Source organism: Neomonachus schauinslandi, chromosome Y, assembly GCF_002201575.2.
Source record: "Neomonachus schauinslandi chromosome Y, ASM220157v2, whole genome shotgun sequence".
NCBI lineage: Eukaryota > Metazoa > Chordata > Mammalia > Carnivora > Phocidae > Neomonachus > Neomonachus schauinslandi.
This window is the reverse complement of record NC_058420.1, coordinates 3,018,529-3,034,114: the sequence shown is the minus strand read 5'-3', so window position 1 is coordinate 3,034,114 and position 15,586 is coordinate 3,018,529. Positions and strand designations below refer to the sequence as shown.

The window sequence follows — 15,586 nt, the reverse complement described above, 5'->3', positions numbered from 1 at the left end:
TCCAAAAGAAGAGAGGACCCAAATTAATAAAATTATGAATGAAAGGGGAGAGAACATGACTAACACCAAGGAAATAGAAACAATTATTGGAAATTATTATCAACAAGTATGCAATAAACTGAGCAATCTGGATGAAATTGGAGGCCTTTCTGGAAACCGATAAACTGCCAAGACTGAAACAGGAAGAAATTGACAACCTGAATAGGCCAATAACCAGTAAGCAGATTGAAACAGTGATCAAAAACCTCCCAAAACCAAGAGTCCAGGGCCTGATGGATTCCCTTGGGAATTCTACCAAACATTCAAAGAAGAAATAATACCTATTGTCCTGAAGCTGTTTCAAAAAATACAAACAGAAGGAAAACTTCCAAACTCATTCTATGAGGCCAGCATTACATTAATCCCTAAATCAGGCAACAACCCCATCAAAAAGGAGAATTTCAGAGGGATATCCCTATGAATATGGATTCCAAAATCCTCAACAAAATCCTAGCTAAGAGGATCCAACAATACATTAAAAGGATCATCCATCACTACCAGGTGTGATTTATCCACAGGATGCAAGGGTTGTTCAACATTCGCAAATCAATCCATGTGACAGAACACATTAATAAGAGGAGGGAGAAGAACCATATGGTCCTCTCAATTGATGCAGAAAAAGCATTTGACAAAATACAACATCCTTTCCTGATTAAAACTCTTCAGAGTATGTGGATAGAGGGAACATTCCTCAAGTTCATAAAATCCATCTATGAAAAACCCACAATGAATATCCTCTTCAATGGGGAAAAGCTGAGAGCCTTTCCCTTAAGATCAGGAACTCGTCAAGGGTGCCCACTCTCGCCACTGTTGTTCAACATAGTACTAGAACTCCTGGCAACTGCAGTCAGACAATAAAAAGAAATAAATGTGTTCAAATTGGCAAAGAAGTCAAACTCTCTTTTTTCGCAGATGACATGATACTTTATGTGGAAAACCCAAAAGGCTCCACCCCCAAATTAGGAGAACTCACACAGCAATTCAGTAATGCGGCAGGATACAAAATCAATGCAAGAAATCAGTTGCTTTCTTACACACTAACAACGCAACTGTAGAAAGAGAACTTAGAGAAATGATTCCATTTACAATAGCACCAAAAACCATAAGATACCTCGGAATAAACCTAACCAAAGAAATAAAGGATCTATACTCTAGGAACTACAGAACACTCATGAAAGAAATTGAAGAAGACAAAGAAAGATGGAAAAACATTCCATGCTCATGGATCGGAAGAATAAACATTGTTAAAATGTCTATGCTAGCCAGAGCAATCTATACCTTCAATGCCATCCCAGTCAAAATTCCAATGACATTTTTCAAAGTGCTGGAACAAACAATCCTAAAATTTGTATGGAATCAGAAAAGACCCCAAATCACCAAGGAAATGTTGAAAAAGAAAACCGAAGCTGAGGGCATCACTTTGCCCTATTTCAAGCTCTATTACAAAGCTGTGATCACGAAGACAGCATAGTACTGGCACAAAAACAGTCATCTAGACCAATGGAACAGAATACAGGACCCAGATATGGACCCTCAATGCTATGGTCAAATAATCTTTGACAAAGCAGGAAAAACATGCAATGGAAAAAGACAGTCTCTTCAATAAATGGTGGCGGGAAAATGGGACAGCCACATGCAGAAGAATGAAACTCAACCATTCTCTGACACCATTCACAAAAATAAACTCAAAATGGATGAAAGACCTCAATGTGAGATAGGAATGCATCAAAATCCTAGAGGAGAACATAGGCAGTAACTTCTTTGACATCTACCACCGCAACTTCTTTCAAGATACATCTCCAAGAGCTAGTGAAACAAAAGCAAAAATGAACTTTTGGGAGTTCATCAAGATACAAACTTCTGCACAGCAAAGGAAACAGTCAACAAAACAAAGAGGCAACCCACAGAATGGGAGAAGATATTTGCAAATGACACTACAGAGAAAGGGCTGGTATCCAAGATCTATAAAGAACTTCTCAAACTCAACACCCAAAAAACAAATAATCAAATCAAAAAGTGGGCAGAAGATAGAAAGACACTTCTCTGAAGAAGACATAGAATGGCCAACAGACACATGAAAAAATGTTCATCATCTTTAGCCATCAGGGAAATCTAAATCAAAACCACATTGTGATACCACGTTAGACCAGTTAGAATGGCAAAAATGGACAGGGAAAGAACAACAAATGTTGGAGAGGTTGTGGAGAAAGGGGAACCTCCTTACACAGTTGGTGGGAATGCAAGTTGGTACAGCCACTTTGGAAAACAGTGTGGAGGTTCCTCAAAAATTTAAAAATAGAGCTACCTATGACCCAGCAATTGCACTACTGGGTATTTACCCCAAAGATACAGATGTAGTGAAAAGAACGGCCATATGCACCCCAATGTTCATAGCAGCAATGTCCACAATAGCCAAACTGTGGAAAGAGCGGAGATGCCCTTCAACAGATGAATGGATAAAGAAGATGTGGTCCATATATACAATGGAATATTACTCAGCCATCAGAAAGGATGAATACCCAACTTTTACATCAACATGGGTGGGACTGGAGGAGATTATGCTAAGTTAAATAAGTCAAGCAGAGAAAATCAATTATCATATGGTTTCACTTATTTGTGGAACATAAGGAATAGCATGGAGGACACTGGGAAAAGTAAGGGAAAAATGAGGGGGGAGGTATTGGAGGGAGAGATGAACCATGAGAGACAATGGACTCTGAGAAACAAACAGGGTTTTAGAGGGGAAGGGGGCGGGGGGATGGGTTAGCCCGGTGATGGGTATTAAGGAGGGCAGGTACCGCATGGAGAACTGGGTGTTATACGAAAACAATTGATCGTGGATCACCACATAAAAAATAATGATGCATTGTATGGTGACTAACATAACATAATTAAAAAAAAAAAAAGAGGACATAAAGAATTTAGCAGATAACCAAAAGCTAAAGGAGTTTGTGAACACTAAAATAGTTCTGCAAGAAGTATTGAAGGTGACATTTTGAGTGGGAAAGAAAGGGAAAAGTAGGAAAGACTAGGAAGGAGCATGGGCTATCTACAGTACAATAATTTTACAGATAATTCAATGGCACCAAAATCGTATCTACTGCATAGCTGGTGCATAATTACCATAATTACTCTGAATGTAAATGGACTAAATGCTCCAATCAAAAGACATTGGGAATCAGAACGGATCAAAGATAATACCCATCAATATGCTCCTTACAGGAGACTTAGTTCCAACCAAAGACACTTCCAGATTGAAAGTGAGGGGGTGGAAAACCATTCACTATGCTAATGGACATAAAAAAATGTTGGAGTGGCCATACTTATATCAGACAAACTAGACTTTAAATCAAAGATGTAATAAGAGATAAAGAAATTCCTCTATCATAATAAAGGGGTCTATCTAACAACAATATCTAACAATTGTAAATATCTGTGGCCCTAACTTAAGAGCAGTCAAATATATAAATCAATGAAAAACTAACTTAAAGAAACTCACAGATAATAACACAATAATAGTAGGGAACTTTAACAGTCTGGTCAAGCATTGGACAGATCATCTACGCAGAGGCTTAACAAGGAAACAAGGGCTTTGAATGGCACACTGGACCATGTGAATTTAACAGATTTATTCAGAGCAGTTTGGCCTAAAGCCACAGACTACACATTATTTTCAAGTGCACAGGGTACATTCTCTAGAATATATCACATACTGAGTCACAAATCAGGGCTCAAATGGTACAAAATGATTGGGATCATACTATGCATATTTTCAGACCACAAAGCTATGAAACCTGAAGTCAACCACAAGAAAAAATTTGGAAGGACTGCAATACATGGAGGTTAAAGAACATCCACTAAAGAATGAATAGGTAAACCAGGACATTAGAAAAAATTTAAAAGAATACATGGGACCAAATGAAAATGATAATACGACAGTCCAAAATCTTTGGAATGCAGCAAAGGCCACGCTAAAAGGGAAGTGTATAGCAATGGAGACCTTCCTCTAGAAACAAAAAAACTCTCAAACGCAAAACCTAACCTTACATATAAAGGAGCTGGAAAAAAGAACAGCAAATAAAGCCTATATCCAACAGGGGAAGGGAATAAAGATTAGATTAGAAATAAAAGATATAAAACAAACAAACAACGAGTAAAACATAGCAACCACACTAGGAGCTGGCTCTTTCAAAGAAAAAAATTGATAAATCTCTAGCCAGACTTATTGGAAGAAAAGAGAAAGGATCCAAATAAATAAAATCATGAAAGAAATGGGAGAGATCATAATCAACACTGCAGAATTACAATTATAAGAGAATATTATGAGCAATTAAATGCCAACAAATTAGGAAATCTGGAAGAAATGGACAAATTCCTAGGAACATATTAACCTAGAAGCAGGAAGAAATAGAAAATCTGAACAGGCTCATAACCAGCAAAAATATTGAATCAGTAATCTAAAATCACCCAACCAACAAGAATCCAGGGTCGAATGTCTTCCCAGGGAATTCTACTAAACATTTAAAGAAGAGTTCACACCTATTCTTCTGAAGCTGTTCCCAATAATAGAAATGGAAGGAAAACTTTCAAACTCCTACTATGAGGCCAGCATTATCTTGACTCCAAAACAAGACAAAGACCCACTGAAAGAATTACAGACCAGATAAACATGAATGCAAAAATTCTCATCAAGATACTAGCTGATCAAATACAACACTATGTTAAAATGATTATTCAACATGACCAAGCAGGATTTATTCCTGGGCTGCAGGAGTGGTTCAATATCCACAAAACAATCACTGTGATACACCACATTAATAAAAGAAAGGATAAGAACCATATAATCCTCTAAATAGAAACAGGAAAAGCCTGTGACAAAATACCTCATCTTTTCTTGATAAAAACCCTCACAAAAGTAGGGATTGAAGAAGCATACATTGGGATGCCTGGGTGGCTCAGTCAGTTAAGTGTCTGCCTTTGGCTCAGGTCATAATCCCAGGGTCCTGGGATCAAGTCCCATATCGAGCTCCTTGCTCAGCAGGGAGACTGCTTCTCCCTCTGTCCCTCACCCTGTTCATGCTTGCACTTATGCTCTCTCCCTCTCTCTGAAATAAATAAATAAAATCTGAACTAACATACACCAACATCATTAAGACCATATATGAAAGACCCACAACTAACGTCATACTCAGTGGGGAAGAACTGATAATTTTCTCCCTAAGTCAGTAGTAAGAGAGGGATGTCCACTCTCACCACTGCCATTCAACATTGTATTGGAAGTCCTATCCTAGCAATCAAACAAGAAAAGAGATCAAAGACATCTGAATCAGCAAGGAAGAAGACAAACTTTCACACTTTGCAGATGACATGATAGTTTATGTAGAAAACCTGAAAGACTCCACCAAAATATTGCTAGAACTGATAGAGGAATTCAGCAATGTCACAGGATATAAAATCAATGCAGAGACGTCTGTTGAATTTCCAAAAAACAAAAACAAAAACAAAAAACAATAATGAAGCAGCAGAAAGAGAAATCAAGGAACCAATCCCATTTCAATTGGACCCAACCCATAAGATACCTAGAAATAAAACTAACCGAAGGTGTATAAGATCTGTACTCTGAAAACTATAGAACACTTACTGGCGTCTGGTGGCTTGGTCAGCTGAACATCCCACTATTGGTTTTAACTCGTCATGATCTCAGGGTTGTGAGATCGAGGCTTGCATCAGCCTCCATGCTCAGCCTGGAGTTTGCTTCTGATTCCTTCTCTCCTTCTATCTCTTCCCTTTCCCCTACTCTTGTTTTCTCAAAATAAATGAATAAAATCCTTAAAAAAAACCTGTACTATATTTATGAAGGAAATTGAGGAAGACACAAAGAAATGGAAAGATACTCCATGCTTATAGTTTGGAAAAACCAACATTGTTAAAAATGACTACAGTTCCCAAAGCAATCTACACATTCAGTATAATCCTCATCAACATAACACCAGCATTTTTCACAGAGGTAGAACAAACAACCCTAAAATTTGTATGGAATGAGAAAAACAAACAAACAAACAAACAAACCCTGAATAGCCAAAGTAATGTTGAAAAAGCAAAGCAAAGTGGAAGGCATTACAATTCCAGACTTCAAGCTACATTACAAAGTTATAACCATCCATACAGTAAGGTACAGCACAAAAACAGACATGTAGATCAGTGGAACAGAATAGAGACCCCAGAAATGGACCCTTAGCTCTATAGTCAAATAATCTTCAACAGAGCAGGAAAGAATATCCAATAGAAAAAAGACAGTCTCTTCAGAAAATGGTATTGGGAAAATTGGATAGCAACATATGGAGGAATGAAATTGGAGCACTTTCTTACACCAAACACAAAAATAAATTCAAAATGAATGAAAGACCAGAATGTGAGACAGAAATCCCATCACAACCCTGGAGTACAACACAGGCAACAACCTCTTTTACATCACCCACAGCAACGTCTTACTAGACACCTTGCCAGGAAAGAAAAGAAAAAATGAACTATTGGAACCTCATTAAGATAAAAGGCTTCTGCACAGGGAACAAAATAATCAACAGAACTAAAAGGCAACCTATGGAATGGGAGAAGATATTTGCAAATGACATATCGGATAAAGGGTTAGTATCCAAAATCTATAAAGAACTTATCAAATTCAACACAAGAGATGGGCAGAAGACATAAACAGACATTTCTACAAAGAAGACTTACAAATGGCTAACAGACACATGAAGAAATATTCACATTACTCATCATCAGAGAAATACAAATCAAAACCACAACGAGATACCACCTCACAGCAGTCAGAATGGCTAAAATGAACAACTCAGAAAATAACAGATGCTGGTGAGGATGTGGAGAAAGGGGAACCCTCCTACACTGTTGGTGGGAATGCAAACTGGTGAAGCCATTCTGGGAAACAGTATGGATTTTCTTCAAAAAGTTAAAAATACACCTATCCTATGACCCAGCAATTACAGTAGTCAGTATTTATCCAAAAGGTACAAAAATAATGATTCAAAGGGGCATAGGAGTTCCAATGTTTATAGCAGCACTATGCACAATAGCCAAAACAGGAAAAGAGCCCAAATATGTCCATCAAGAGATTAATGGATAAAGAATGGATATATAACCATTCTTGGACGAGTAATATTCCATTGAGGAATATTGAGGAATAAGTAATATTCCATTGAATGTATTACTCAGCCTTTAAAAAGAATAAAATCTTGCCATTTGCAACAACGTGGATGGAACTAGAGGTTATTATGTCAAGTAAATAAATCAGTCAGAGAAATACAAATAGCCTATGATTTCACTCATATGTGGAATTTTTTTTAAAGATTTTATTTATTTATTTGAGAGAGAGAATGAGATAGAGAGAGCATGAGAGGGAGGAGGGTCAGAGGGAGAAGCAGACTCCCTGCTGAGCAGGGAGCCCGATGAGGGACTCGATCCCGGGACTCCAGGATCACGACCTGAGGCGAAGGCAGTCGCTTAACCAACTGAGCCACCCAGGCGCCCTCATATGTGGAATTTAAGAAACAAAACAGATGAATATTGTGGAAGGGAAGGAAAAATAAAATAACAATACAGAGAGCAACAAACCATAAGAGACTCTATAGAGAACAAACTGAGGGTTGCTGGAGGGGAGGTTTATGGGTAAAGGGGTAATTGGGTAATGGGCATTAAGGATGGCCCTTGATGGAATGAGCACTGGGTGTTATATGCAACTGATGAATCACTAAATTCTACCCCTGGAACTAAAAACAAAGAAGGACGAGGAGTAGAAGGAGGAGGAGAGGAAGGGAAAGGAGAAGGGGAAGGGGAAGGGGAAGAGAAAGAAGAAGATGAGGAGGAGGAGGAAGAGAAGGATTTTTTTGGGGGGGGTGGATATGTACATGGGTCTTGTGCTGCTCATACCTACAAGCAAGTGAATCTAGAATCTGAAGAATTTTCATCCTTGGGACTTCTCAAGTGCCCCTTCTCTATGTGCACTTTCCAGTGTGGATATACATAGAACACCTCTGTATGATCTTCATATTGATCAAAAGATTTACAGAGAACTATGTACGACAGGAACGTTTGAACACATGTCTCTACACACAACTGAAAATAAACACAGTATTGAAACCCATTTTTATTATACAGCTAAAGCCATGGAAAGCCATAAGGATGAATTTACCATTATTCCTGTACTAGTTGGAAGTCTGAATGATTCAAAAGAACAGGAATTGGGAAAACTCTTCAGTAGATATCTAGCTGATCCTAGTCATCTCTTTGTGTTGTCTTCTGATTTCTGTTATTGGGGTCCAAGTTTCTATTACAGTTACTATGATGAATCCTGGGGGAGATTTATAGGTCCATTGAAAACTAGATAAAATGGATATGGGTATTATAGAACACTTTGACCCCATATTGTTTAGCAATTACTTGAAGAGGTACCATAATATTATATATTGAAGACATCCCATGTTATTAGAGGCTATCACAGTGCTCCAGAAAAATGGAATGAATGAGTTTTCCTTTTTGAATTATGCCCAGTCAAGCTAGTGTAGAAGCTGGCAAGACAATTTAGTGAGTTATGCAGAGGAAGCACTCATGGTCCAATGAATCTCTGAATCCTCAGGGATGCCACCTACATATACATACTCTCTGTCCAGGATCCCGGCCTAGGCTGTATATACTGTAATTTCAGAATAGTTTTGCAAAGTGTACATGAACAAAAGAAAAGGGTGGAATCTTTTTTAGTAAAGAAATTGCATTAATTAGAAAGGGGGGGGGGCATGAACTTACACCTGCCAGTCTTAGACAGTGCCAAAAGACTAAAGAGAGAAGAATGTTTCCCAATGTTTTTCAGACCAAAGTCTCATGGTACAAGAAAAGAAACTTACAGGCCAATATCCATTAAAAATATAGGCAAGGAGGCATAAAATGGTCAAGTCATGGGGCGGAGCAAATGGCAGAGGAGTAAGAGACCTGGATTTCATCTGGTCCCAGGAATTCAGCTGGATAGGGATCAAACCATTCTGAACACCTACGAACTCAACAGGAGATTGAAGAATGGAATAGCAACAACTCTCTGAACAGAAAGGCGACCACTTTCTGGAAGGTAGGACGTGTAGAGAAGTGAATCCTAGGCGATATTCAGGAGGATAGACAGGAGGGGAGGAGGCCTCCATCAGCCGCTTCTGGCAAGTGATAGAACAGCAGAGCACAAAATCAGAACTTTTAGAAGTCTGCTCCGCTGAGGGATGTCACTCCAGTGGCTAAGCGGGGGGTGGAACACTTTCTGGGACAGTGTGGTCTCAGGACCCTCGGGGTCACAGAAAGACCATGAGTACCTGAGTGTGGCAGAGCTCCCAGGTATCAGAGCAGGGAAGCTTGCTGCAGAGATGGAGCCAAGGAGTGTGCTCTTAGCTCGGGGTTGCCATAAACCAGGATCTGAGGCACAGTCGGGCCACTACTCTTCCAGCAGGGACCCAACAAGCAGCAGATCTGGAAAGACACCCCTTTCTCCCCTGGGAGGAGTGGCTTGGGAGCACACCACAGGGATCTGCTGGGTTTGGAGACTCCAGACAGGGTCATGTGCCAGAGATAGAAATGCTCGGTCACAGGCTGGGTGAGCACTGAGTGCAGCAGAGACCACGGAGACAGGAGTGATTGACTGCTTTTCTCTGGGGTCGCGCTCAGGAGTGGGGCCCCGAGTTCTCAGCTCCTCCAGGGTGGAGATGGGGAGGCCGCCATTTTCACTCTTCTCCTCCAAAGCTGTATGGAAAGATTGCAGGGAACAAAAGCTCCTGAGAGCAAACCCCAGCAGATTACTTAGCCCGGACCTGGCAATGGCAGGGCAATTGTGCCTCAGGCAAGAGATTTGGGAACCACCGCAACAGGCCCCTCCCCCAGATGATCAGCAAGAACAGCCAGCCAAGACCAAGTTTACCAATCAATGAGAACAGCAGAACTCCAGTGCTAGGGGAATAATGCACATACAATTCATGCATTTTTTACCATGATTCTTTAGTCTTTCAAAGTTAATTTTTAAAAAAATTTTTCTTTTTCCCTTTTTCAATCAACATCTTATCAATCCCTTTTTAAAAAAATCTTTTTTTTTGTTTTGTTTTTCATTTTTAGAGACATATTCTATCCCTTCATAGTAGTTACCCTTATTTTTGGTAATATATATATATATATATATACTTTTCTCTCTTTAAGATTTTGAGATACAGTTACTTCTAACAGATCAAAATATAACCTAAATCTCTAGTGTATGGCTTTATTCTAGTCTCCTGCCTGATCACATTTTCTCCCTTTTTTTTTTAAAATCCTCTTCTTCCTTTTTTTAACCAACATCATATCTTATCAATTCCTTTTATAAAATCTTTTATAATTTTCATCTTTACAGTATATTCCATGCCTTCACCATAAAAACCCTTATTTTTGTACATATATAAGTTTTTCTTTCTTTAAAATTTTGGGAGGCACTTTCTTCTAACAGACCAAAATACGCCCAAAATCTAGCATGTGACACTTATTTATGCACCAGCCTAATCATATATGATCATATTCTGTATTTTTCGTTTTGTTTTTGTTTGTTTTTATCTTTTTCTTTTTTCTTTCTTTCCCTTTCTTTTCCCCCAGTTTCAAGTCTTTTCTGATTTGTTGGTGTATATTTTCTGGGGACATTGTTACCCTGTTAGCATTTTGCTGTCTCAGTCATCTATTCTCTGGACAAAATGACAAGGTGGAAAAAATCACCTCAAAAAAAAAGAACAAGAGGCAGTACCAACTGCCAGGGACCTAATCAATATGGTCATTAGTAAGATGTTGGGACTAGAGTTCAGAATGATGATTTTAAAGATACTAGCTGGGCTTGAAAAAAGCATGGAAGTTAATAGAGAAAATCTTTCTGGAGAAATAAAAGAACTAAAATCTAACCAAGTTGAAATCCAAAAGGCTATTAATGAGATGCAATAAAAAATGGGGGGCGCTAACTGCTTGGATAAATGAGGCAGAAGAGAGAACTAGTGATATAGAAGATCAACTGATGGAAAATAAAGAAACGGAGAAAAGAGAGATAAACAACTACTGGATCACGAGAGCAGAATTCAAGAGATAAGCAAAACCATAAGATGAAACAACATTAGAATAATTGGGATCCCAGAAGAAGAGAAAGAGAGAGGGGCAGAAGGTATATTGGAGCAAATTATAGCAGAGAACTTCCGTAATTTGGGGAAGGAAACAGGCATCAAAATCCAGGAGGCACAGAGAACCCCTCTCAAAATCAGTAAAAATAAGTCAACACCCCAACATTTAATAGTAAAACTTACGATTCTCAGAGACAATGAGAAAATCCTGAAAGCACCTCGGGGGAAGAGATATGTAACCTACAATGCTGGAAACATTAGATTGGCAACAGACTTTTCCACAGAGACCTGGCAGGCCAGAAAGGACTGCATGATATATTCAGAGCACGAAATGAGAAAAATATGCAGCCAAGAATCCTATATCCACTAGGCTGTCATTGAAAACAGAAGGAGAGAGAAAAAGCTCCCAGGACAAACAAAAACTAAAGGAATTTGCAAACACAAAACCAGCCCTACAAGAAATCTTGAAAGGGGTCCTCTAAACAAAGAGAGAGCCTAAAAGCAACCTAGACCAGAAAGGAACACAGACAATATACAGTAACAGTCACCTTACAGGCATTACAATGGCACTAAATTCCTATCTTTCAATAGTTACCCTGAATGAAAATGGGCTAAATGCCCCAATCAAAACACAGGGATTCAGATTGGATTAAAAAAAAAAAAGACCCATCGATATGCTGTCTGCAAGAGACTCATTTTAGAACCAAAGACACCCCCAGATTGAAAGTGAGGGGGTGGAAAATGATTTACCATGCTATTGGACACCAAAAGAAAGCTGGGGTGGTAATCCTTATATCAGACAAATTAGATTTTACCAAAGACTGTAATAAGAGTTGAGGAAGGACACTATATCCTACTTAAAGGGTCTATCCAACAAGAAGATTTAACAATTGTAAATATCTATGCCCCTAACATGGCAGCAGCCACTTAATAACAAAAGCAAAGAAACACATCGTCAACAATACAATAATAGTGGGAGACTTTAACACCCACCTCACTGAAATGGACAGATCATCTAAGCAAAAGATCAACAAGGAAATAAAGACTTTAAATGACACACTGGACCAAATGGACTTCACAGACATATTCAGAACATTCCATCCAAAGCAACGGAATACACATTCTTCTCTAGTGCCCATGGAACATTCTCCAGAATAGATCACATCCTAGGTCACAAATCATGTCTCAACCAGTACCAAAAGATTGGGATCATTCCCTGCCTATTTTCGTACCACAATGCTTCGGAACTAGAACACAATCACAAGAGGAAAGTCGGAAAGAACTCAAATACATGGAGGCTAAAGAGCATCCTACTAAAGAATGAATGGGTCAACCAGGAAATTAAGGAAGAATTTTAAAAATTCATGGAAACCAATTAAAATGAACACACAGCTGTTCAAAATCTTTGGGAAGCAGCAAAGGCAGTCCTAAGAGGAAAGTATATAGCAATACAAGCCTTTCTCAAGAAACAAGAAAGGTCTCAAGTACACAACCTAACCTTACACCTAAAGAGCTGGAGAAAGAACAGCAAATAAAGCCTAAACCCAGCAGGAGAAGAGAAATCATAAAGATCAGAGCAGAAATCAATGAAATAGAAATGAAAAGAACAATAGAACAGATTCACAAAACTAGGAGCTGGTTCTTTGAAAGAATTAACAAGATTGATAAACCCCTGGCCAGACTTATCAATAAGAAGAGAGAAATGACCCAAATGAGCAAAATCATGAATGAAAGAGGAGAGATCACAACCAACACCAAAGAAATACAAACAATTATAAGAACATATTATAAGCAACTATAGACCAGCGAATTAGATAACCTGGAAGAAATGGATGCATTCCTAGAGATGTATCAACTACCAAAACTGAATCAGGAAGAAATAGAAAACCTGAATAGACCTATAACCACTAAGGAAATTGAAGCAGTCATCAAAAATCTCCCAACAACAAAAGCCCGGGGCCAGATGCCTTCTCAGGGGAATTCTACCAAACATTTCAAGAAGAATTACTACCTATTCTTCTGAAACTGTTCCAAATAATAGAAATGGAAGGAAAACTTCCAAACTCATTTTATGAGGCCATCATTACCTTGATCCCCAAACCAGACAAAGACCCCATCAAAAAGGAGAATTCCAGACCAATATCCTTGATGAATATGGACGCGAAAATTCTCACCAAAATACTAGCCAGTAGGATCCAACAGTACATTAAGAGGATTATTCACCACAACCAAGTGGGATTTATCCCTGGGCTGCAAGGTTGGTTCAAGAGCCACAAATCATTCAACGTGATACAATACATTAACAAAAGAAAGAACAAGAATCATATGATCCTCTCAATAGATGCAGAAAAAGCATTTGACAAAGTACAGCATTCTTTCTTGATCAAAACGCTTCAGAGTATAGGGATAGAGGGTACATACCTCACTATCATAAAAGCCATCTATGAAAAACCCACAGCGAGTATCATTCTCAATGGGGAAAAACTGAGAGTTTTCCCCCTAAGGTCAGGAACATGGCAGGGATGTCCACTATCACCACTGCTATTCAACATAGTATTAGAAGTCCTAGCCACAGCAATCAGACAACAAAAAGAAATCAAAGGCATCCAAATCGGCAAAAAAGAAGACAAACTCTCACTGTTTACAGATGATATGATACTTTATGTGGAAAATCCAAAAGACTCCACCCCAAAACCGCTAGAACTCATACAGGAATTCAGTAAAGTGGCAGGATATAAAATCAATGCACAGAAATCCGTGGCATTCCTATACACCAACAACAAGACAGAAAGAGAAATTAAGGAGTCGATCCCATTTACAATTGCACCCAAAACCATTAGATACCTAGGAATAAATCTAACCAAAGAGGCAAAGAATCTGTACGCAGAAAACTATAAAATACGCATGAAGCAAATTGAGGAAGACACAAAGAAATGGAAAAACATTCCATGCTTGTGGATTGGAAGAACAAATAATGTGAAGATTTCAATGCTACCTAGAGCAATCTACACATTCCATGCAATCCCTATCAAAATACCACCCACGTTTTCAAAGAAATGGAACAAATAATCCTAAAATTTGTATGGAACCAGAAAAGACCCCAAATAGCCAGAAGAATGTTGAAAAAGAAAAGCAAAGCTGGCGGAATCACAATTCCGGACTTCCAGCTCTATTACAAAGCTGTCATTATCAAGACAGTATGGTACTGGCACAAAAACAGACACATAGATCAATGGAACAGAACAGAGAGCCCAGAAATGGACGCTCAACTCTATGGTCAACTCATCTTCAACAAAGCAGGAAAGAATGTCCAATGGAAAAAAGACAGTCTCTTCAACAAATGGTGTTGGGAAAATTGGACAGCCACATGCAGAAGAATGAATCTGGACCATTTCCTTATACCACACGCAAAAGTAGACTCAATATGGTGGAAAGACCTCAATGTGAGACAGGAGTCCATCAAAATCCTAAAGGAGAACACAGGCAGCAACCACTTCCACCTCAGCTGCAACAACTTCTTCCTAGAAATGTCGCCAAAGGCAAGGTAAGCAAGGGCAAAAATGAACTATTGGGACTTCATCAAGATAAAAATGTTTGCACAGTAAAAGAAACAGTCAACAAAACCAAAGGACAACTGACAGAATGGAAGAAGATATTTGCAAATGACATATCAGATAAAGGGCTAGTATCCAAAATCTATAAAGAACTTACCAAACTCAATACCCAAAGAACAAAGAACCCAATCAAGAAATGGGCAGAAGACATGAACAGACATTTTTCCAAAGAAGACATCCAAATGGTCAACAGACACATAAAAAAGTGCTCAACATCGCTCAGCATCAGGAAAATCCAAATCAAAACCTCAATGAGATACCACCTCACACCAGTCAGAATGGCTAAAACTAACAAGTCAGGAAACGACAGATGTTGGCGGGGATGTGGAGAAAGGGGAACCCTCCTCCACTGTTGGTGGGAATGCAAGCTAGTGCAGCCACTCTGGAAAACAGTATAGAGGTTCCTCCAAAAGTTGAAAATAGAGCTACCCTACGATCCAGCAATTGCACTGCTGGGTATTTACCCCAAAGATACAAATGTAGGGATCCGAAGGGGTACGTGCACCCTGATGTTTATAGCAGCAATGTCCACAATAGCCAAACTGTGGAAAGAGCCAAGATGTCCATCGACAGATGAATGGATAAAGGAGATGTGGTATATATATACAATGGAATATTATGCAGCCATCAAAAGGAATGAGATCTTCCCATTTGCAAGGATGTGGGTGGGACTGGAGGGTATTATGCTGAGGGAAATAAGTCAAGCAGAGAAAGACATTATCATATGACCTCACTGACATGAGGAATTCTTAATCTCAGGAAACA

At 38.9% G+C, this 15,586-nt stretch overlaps 1 pseudogene; it reads left to right on the top strand.

Annotated features, from left to right (window-relative positions):
* Positions 1–7,957: 7,957 nt before the first annotated feature.
* LOC110579657 lies at positions 7,958–8,673 on the top strand (annotated as a pseudogene).
* Positions 8,674–15,586: the final 6,913 nt, after the last annotated feature.